Here is an 8,357-nt window from a genome sequence, read left to right on the forward strand (position 1 = left end):
ATTGATTGGAAATGATATTGAATTTCTGGATAGCATAAAGGGATACTTGAATAAGAGTTTTTCAATGAAAGACGTCGGTGAAGCTGCTTACATATTGGGCATTAAGATCTATAGAGATAGATCAAGACGCTTAATTGGACTTTTACAAAGCACATACCTTGACAAGGTTTTGAAGAAGTTCAAAATGGATCAAGCAAAGAAAGGGTTCTTGCCTGTGTTACAAGGTGTGATGTTGAGTAAGACTCAATGTTCAACCACCGCAGAAGATAGAGAGAAAATGAAAGATGTTCCCTATGCTTCAGCCATAGGCTCTATCATGTATGCAATGCTGTGTACCAGACCTGATGTGTGCCTTGCTATAAGTCTAGCAGGGAGGTACCAAAGTAATCCAGGAGTGGATCACTGGATAGCGGTCAAGAACATCCTGAAATACCTGAAAAGGACTAAGGATATGTTTCTCGTATTTGGAGGTGACAAAGAGCTCATCGTAAATGGTTATGTTGATGCAAGCTTTGACACTGATCCGGATGATTCTAAATCGCAAACCGGATACGTGTTTTTACTGAACGGTGGAGCTGTCAGTTGGTGCAGTTCTAAACAAAGCGTCGTGGCGGGATCTACATGTGAAGCAGAGTACATAGCTACTTCGGAAGAAGCAAATGAAGGAGTCTGGTTGAAGGAGTTCATATCCGATCTAGGTGTCATACCTAGTGCATCGGGTCCAATGAAAACCTTTTGTGACAATACTGGTGCAATTGCCTTGGCAAAGGAATCCAGATTTCACAAGAGAACCAAGCACATCAAGAGACGCTTCAATTCCATTCGAGATTTAGTCCAAGTGGGAGACATAGAAATTTGCAAGATACATACGGATCTGAATGTTGTAGACCCACTGACTAAGCCTCTTCCATGAGCAAAACATGATCAGCACCAAGGCTCCATGGGTGTTAGAATCATTACTGTGTAATCTAGATTATTGACTCTAGTGCAAGTGGGAGACTGAAGGAAATATGCCCTAGAGGCAATAATAAAGTTATTATTTATTTCCTTATATCATGATAAATGTTTATTATTCATGCTAGAATTGTATTAGCCGGAAACATAATACATGTGTGAATACATAGACAAACATAGTGTCACTAGTATGCCTCTACTTGACTAGCTCGTTGATCAAAGATGGTTATGTTTCCTAACCATAGACATGAGATGTCATTTGATTAATGGGATCACATCATTAGGAGAATGATGTGATTGACTTGACCCATTCCGTTAGCTTAGCACTTGATCGTTTAATTTGTTGCTATTGCTTTCTTCATGACTTATACATGTTCCTATGACTATGAGATTATGCAACTCCCATTTACCGGAGGAACACTTTGTGTGCTACCAAACGTCACAACGTAACTGGGTGATTATAAAGGTGCTCTACAGGTGTCTCCGAAGGTACTTTTTGGGTTGGCGTATTTCAAGATTAGGATTTGTCACTCGATTGTCGGAGAGGTATCTCTGGGCCCTCTCGGTAATGCACATCACATAAGCCTTGCAAGCATTGCAACTAATAAGTTAGTTGCGGGATGATGTATTACGGAACGAGTAAAGATACTTGCCGGTAACGAGATTGAACTAGGTATTGAGATACCGACGATCAAATCTCGGGCAAGTAACATACCGATGACAAAGGGAACAACATATGTTGTTATGCGGTCTGACCGATAAAAGATCTTCGTAGAATATGTAGGAGCCAATATGAGCATCCAGGTTCCGCTATTGGTTATTGACCGGAGACGTGTCTCGGTCATGTCTACATTGTTCTCGAACCCGTAGGGTCCGCACACCTAACGTTACGATGACAGTTTCATTATGAGTTTATATATTTTGATGTACGGAAGGTTGTTCGGAGTCCCGGATGTGATCACAGACATAACGAGGAGTCTCGAAATAGTCGAGACATAAAGATTGATATATTGGACGACTATATTCGGACACAGGAATGGTTCCGGGAGTTATCGGATATAAAACGGAGTACCAGGGGTTACCGGAACCCCCCCGGGGGTTAATGGGCCTCATGGGCCCAAAGTGGAGCAGAGAAGGGGCGGCCAGGGCAGGCTGCGCACCCCCTCTCCCTCTAGTCTGAATTGGACAAGGATGGAGGGGCGGCGCCCCCCCTTTCCTTTCTCTCCTCTCTCCCTTCCTTCCCCCTCTCCTAGTTGGACAAGGAAAGGAGGGAGTCCTACTCCCGGTAGGAGTAGGACTCCTCCCTGGCGAGCCTCCTCCTGGTCGGCCTCCCCTCCCCCTTGCTCCTTTATATACGGGGGCAGGGGGGCACCTCTAGACACAACAATTGATCCTTGAGATCTATTAGCCGTGTGCGGTGCCCTCCTCCACCATAATCCTCGATAATATTGTAGCGGTGCTTAGGCGAAGCCCTGCGACGGTAGAACATCAAGATCGTCACCACGCCGTCATGCTGACGGAACTCTTCCCCGACATTCTGCTGGATCGGAGTCCGGGGATCGTCATCGAGCTGAACGTGTGCTAGAACTCAGAGGTACTGTAGTTTCGGTGCTTGATCGGTCGGGCCGTGAAGACGTACAACTACATCAACCGCGTTGTGCTAACGCTTCCGCTTCTGGTCTACGAGGGTACGTAGACAACACTCTCCCCTCTCGTTGCTATGCATCACCATGATCTTGCGTGTGCGTAGGAATTTTTTTGAAATTACTACGTTCCCCAACAGTGAGGGGCGCCTCCACCTGGCTTGGGGGCCAAGCCACCCCCTTGGCCGCCGCCCCCATCTAGATGGGATCTAGAGGGGCTGGTGCCCCCCTGGCCCCTATATATAGTGGAGGGGAGGGAGGGCAGCCGCACCCAAGTCCCTGGCGCCTCCCTCTTCCCCGTGACACCTCTCCCTCTCGTTGGTGCTTGGCGAAGCCCTGCTGAGATCCCGCTGCTTCCACCACCACGCCGTCGTGCTGCTGGATCTCCATCAACCTCTCCTCTCCCCTTGCTGGATAAAGAAGGAGGAGACGTCTCTCCCAACCGTACGTGTGTTGAACGCGGAGGTGCCATCCGTTCGGCGCTCGGTCATCGGTGATTTGGATCACGACGAGTACGCCTCCATCAACCCAGTTCTCTTGAACGCTTCCGCTCGCGATCTACAAGGGTATGTAGATGCACTCCCCTCTCTCTCGTTGCTAGGTGACTCCATAGATTGATCTTGGTGATGCGTAGAAATTTTTAAAATTTTGCTACGTTCTCCAACAGTGGCATCATGAGCCAGGTCTATGCGTAGTTTCTATGCACGAGTAGAACACAAGTTGTTGTGGGCGTTGATTTTGTCAATTTACTTGCCGTTACTAGTCTTATCTTGATTCCGCGGCATCGTGGGATCAAGCGGCCCGGACCGACCTTACACGTACGCTTACGTGAGACTGGTTCCACCGACTGACATGCACTAGTTGCATAAGGTGGCTAGCGGGTGTCTGTCTCTCCCACTTTAGTCGGATCGGATTCGATGAAAAGGGTCCTTATGAAGGGTAAATAGAAATTGGCATATCACGTTGTGGTTTTGGTGTAGGTAAGAAACGTTCTTGCTAGAAACCTATAGCAGCCACGTAAAAACTTGCAACAACAATTAGAGGACGTCTAACTTGTTTTTGCAGCATGTGCCATGTGATGTGACATGGCCAAAAGGATGTGATGAATGATATATGTGATGTATGAGATTGATCATGGTCTTGTAATAGGAATCATGACTTGCATGTCGATGAGTATGATAACCGGCAGGAGCCATAGGAGTTGTCTTAATTTATTTATGACCTGCGTGTCAACATAAACATTATGTAATTACTTTACTTTATCGCTAACCGTTAGCCATAGTAGTAGAAGTAATAGTTGACGAGACAACTTCATGAAGACACGATGATGGAGATCATGATGTTGGAGATCATGGTGTCATGCCGGTGACGGCGATGATCATGGCGCCCCGAAGATGGAGATCAAAAGGAGCAAAATGATATTGGCCATATCATGTCACTATTTGATTGCATGTGATGTTTATCATGTTTTACATCTTATTTGCATAGAACGACGGTAGCATAAATAAGATGATCCCTCGCACTAATTTCAAGAAAGTGTTCCCCCTAACTGTGCACCATTGCTAAGGTCCGTTGTTCCGAAGCACCACATGATGATCGGGTGTGATAGGTTCTAACGTTCGCATACAACGGGTGTAAGCCAGATTTACACACGCAATACACTTAGGTTGACTTGACGAGCCTAGCATGTACAGACATGGCCTCGGAACACGGAAGACCGAAAGGTCAAACATGAGTCGTATAGAAGATACGATCAGCATGAAAATGTTCACCGATGATGACTAGTCCGTCTCACGTGATGATCGGACACGGCCTAGTTGACTCGGATCATGTATCACTTAGATGACTAGAGGGATGTCTATCTGAGTGGGAGTTCATTAATAATTTGATTAGATGAACTTAATTATCATGAACATAGTCTAAAATCTTTGCAATATGTCTTGTAGATCAAATGGCCCATGCTAATGTTGCCCTCAACTTCAACGCGTTCCTAGAGAAAACCAAGCTGAAAGACGATGACAACAACTACACGGACTGGGTCCGTAACCTGAGGATTATCCTCATAGCTGCCTGGAAAGCATATGTCCTTGATGCACCGCTAGGTGAAGCACCTGTTTTCCCTGCAGAACAAGACGTTATGAACGCTTGGCAGACACGTAGTGATGATTACTCCCTGGTTCAGTGCGGCATGCTTTACAGCTTAGAACCGGGCCTCCAAAATCGTTTTGAGCAACACAGAGCATATGAGATGTTCCAAGAGCTGAAAATGGTTTTCCAAGCTCACGCCCGGGTCGAGAGATATGAAGTCTCCGACAAGTTCTACAGTTGTAAGATGGAGGAGAATAGTTCTGTCAGCGAGCACATACTCAAAATGTCTGGGCTGCATAACCTCTTGTCTCAGCTAGGGGTTAATCTCCCGGATGATGCGGTCGTTGACAGAATCCTTCAGTCGCTTCCACCTAGCTACAAGAGCTTTGTGATGAACTTTAATATGCAGGGGATGGAAAAGACCATTCCCAAGGTATATTCAATGCTGAAATCAGCGGAGGTGGAAATAAAAAAGGAACATCAAGTGTTGATGGTGAATAAAACCACTAAGTTCAAGAAAGGCAAGGGTAAAAAGAACTTCAAGAAGGACGGCAAGGGAGTTGCCGCGCCCGGTAAGCAAGCTGCCGGGAAGAAGTCAAAGAACGGACCCAAGCCTGAGACTGAGTGCCTTTATTGCAAGGGAAACAGTCACTGGAAGCGGAACTGCCCCAAGTACTTAGCGGAAAAGAAGGCCGACAATACCAAAGGTATATGTGATATACATGTTATTGATGTGTACCTTACCAGCGCTCGTAGTAGCTCCTGGGTATTTGATACCGGTGCAGTTGCTCATATTTGTAACTCAAAACAGGAACTACGGAATAAACGGAGACTGGCGAAGGACGAGGTGACGATGCGCTTCGGGAATGGTTCCAAGGTCGATGTGATCACCGTGGGCACGCTACCTCTGCATTTACCTACAGGATTAGTTTTAAACCTCAATAATTGTTATTTAGTACCAGCTTTGAGCATGAACATTGTATCTGGATCTCATTTAATGTGAGATGGCTACTCATTTAAATCTGAGAATGATGGTTGTTCTATTTATATGAGAGACATGTTTTATGGTCATGCCCCGCTGGTCAATGGTTTATTCTTATTTAATCTCGAACGTGATGTTACACACATTCATAGTCTGAATGCCAACAGATGTAAGGTTCATAATGATAGTCCCACATACTCGTGGCACTGCCACCTTGGTCACATTGGTGTCAAACGCATAAAGAAACTCCATGCAGATGGACTTTTGGAGTCTCTTGATTATGAATCATTTGACACGTGCGAATCATGCCTCATGGGTAAAATGACCAAGACTCCGTTCTCTGGAACAATGGAGCGAGCAACCAACTTATTGGAAATCATACATATTGATGTGTGCGGTCAAATGAGCGTTGAGGCTCGCGGTGGCTATCGTTATGTCCTCACCCTCACTGATGACTTAAGTAGATATGGGTATGTCTACTTAATGAAACACAAGTCTGAGACCTTTGAAAAGTTCAAGGAATTTCATAGTGAGGTTGAGAATCAACGTGATAGGAAAATCAAGTTCTTACGATCAGATCGTGGGGGAGAATATTTGAGTCTCGAATTTGGCACGCACTTAAGGAAATGTGGAATAGTTTCACAACTCAAGCCGCCTGGAACACCACAGCGTAATGGTGTGTCCGAACATCGTAATCGCACCCTATTGGACATGGTACGATCTATGATGTCTCCTACCGATCTACCGCTATCATTTTGGGGTTATGCTATAGAGACTGCCGCATTCACTTTAAATAGGGCTCCTTCGAAATCCGTTGAGACGACACCGTATGAATTGTGGTTTGGCAAGAAACCTAAGCTGTCGTTTCTGAAAGTTTGGGGATGCGATGCTTATGTCAAGAAACTTCAACCTGAAAAGCTCGAACCCAAATCATGAAAATGCGTCTTCATAGGATACCCTAAAGAAACTATTGGGTATACCTTCTATCTTAGATCCGAGGGCAAGACCTTTGTTGCCAAGAATGGATCCTTTCTAGAGAAAGAGTTTCTCTTGAAAGAAGTAAGTGGGAGGAAAGTAGAACTTGATCAAGTATTACCTCTTGAACTGGAGAGTGGCGCAGCTCAAGAAATTGTTCCTGAGGTGTCTGCACCGACTAGGGAGGAAGTTAATGATGATGATCATGAAACTTTAGATCAAGTTGCTACTGAACTTCGAAGGTCCACAAGGACACGTTCCGCACCAGAGTGGTACGGCAACCCTGTCCTGGAAATCATGTTGTTAGACAATGGTGAACCTTCGAACTATGAAGAAGCGATGGCGGGCCCAGATTCCGACAAATGGCTGGAAGCCATGAAATACGAGCTAGGATCCATGTATGAAAACGAAGTATGGACTTTGACAGACTTGACCGATGATCGGCGAGCCATAGAAAATAAATGGATCTTTAAGAAGAAGACAGACGCAGATGGTAATGTGACCATCTATAAGGCTCGGCTTGTCGCTAAGGGTTATTGACAAGTTCAAGGGGTAGACAACGATGAGACTTTCTCACCTGTAGCAAAGCTGAAGTCCGTCCAAATCATGTTAGCAATTGCCGCATTCTATGATTATGAGATATGGCAAATGGACGTAAAAACGGCATTCCTTAATGGTTTCCTTAAGGAAGAATTGTATATGATGCAGCCGGAAGGTTTTGTCGATCCTAAGAATGCTGACAAGGTGTGCAAGCACCAACGCTCAATCTATGGGCTGGTGCAAGCATCTTGGAGTTGGAACATTCATTTTGATGAGATGATCAAAGCGTTTGGGTTTACGCAGACTTATGGAGAAGCCAGTGTTTACAAGAAAGTGAGTGGGAGCTCTGTAGCATTTCTCATATTGTATGTGGATGACATACTATTGATGGGAAATGATATAGAATTCTTGGAAAGCATAAAGGCCTACTTGAACAAGTGTTTTTCAATGAAGGACCTTGGAGAAGCTGCTTATATATTAGGCATCAAGATCTATAGAGATAGATCGAGACGCCTCATTGGTCTTTCACAAAGTACATACCTTGACAAGATATTGAAGAAGTTCAATATGGATCAGTCCAAGAAGGGGTTCTTGCCTGTATTGCAAGGTATGAGATTGAGCACAGCTCAATGCCCGATGAGGGAGTCCTGGATTAGGGGGTCTCCGGATAGCCGGACTATCTCCATTGGCCGGACTGTTAGACAATGAAGATACAAGATTGAAGACTTCGTCTCGTGTCCGGATGGGACTCTACTTGGCGTGGAAGGCAAGCTAGGCAATATGGATATGGATATGTCCTCCTTTGTAACCGACCTTGTGTAACCCTAACCCTCTCTGGTGTCTATATAAACCGAAGGGTTTTAGTCCGTAGGACAACAACTACAACATACAATCATACCATAGGCTAGCTTCTAGGGTTTAGCCTCTCTGATCTCGTCGTAGATCTACACTTGTACTACCCATATCATCAATATCAATCAAGCAGGATGTAGGGTTTTACCTCCATCAAGAGGGTCCGAACCCGCGTAAAACATCGTGTCCCCTGCCTCCTGTTACCATCCGGCCTAGATGCACAGTTCGGGACCCCCTACCCGAGATCCGCCGGTTTTGACACCGACATTGGTGCTTTCATTGAGAGTTCCTTTGTGTCTTCGCCGTTAGGCTTGATGGCTCCT

This window comes from Triticum urartu, chromosome 7A, assembly GCF_056163025.1.
Source record: "Triticum urartu cultivar PI428250 chromosome 7A, HENAU_Tu73, whole genome shotgun sequence".
In the NCBI taxonomy this organism is placed as follows: Eukaryota; Viridiplantae; Streptophyta; class Magnoliopsida; order Poales; family Poaceae; genus Triticum; species Triticum urartu.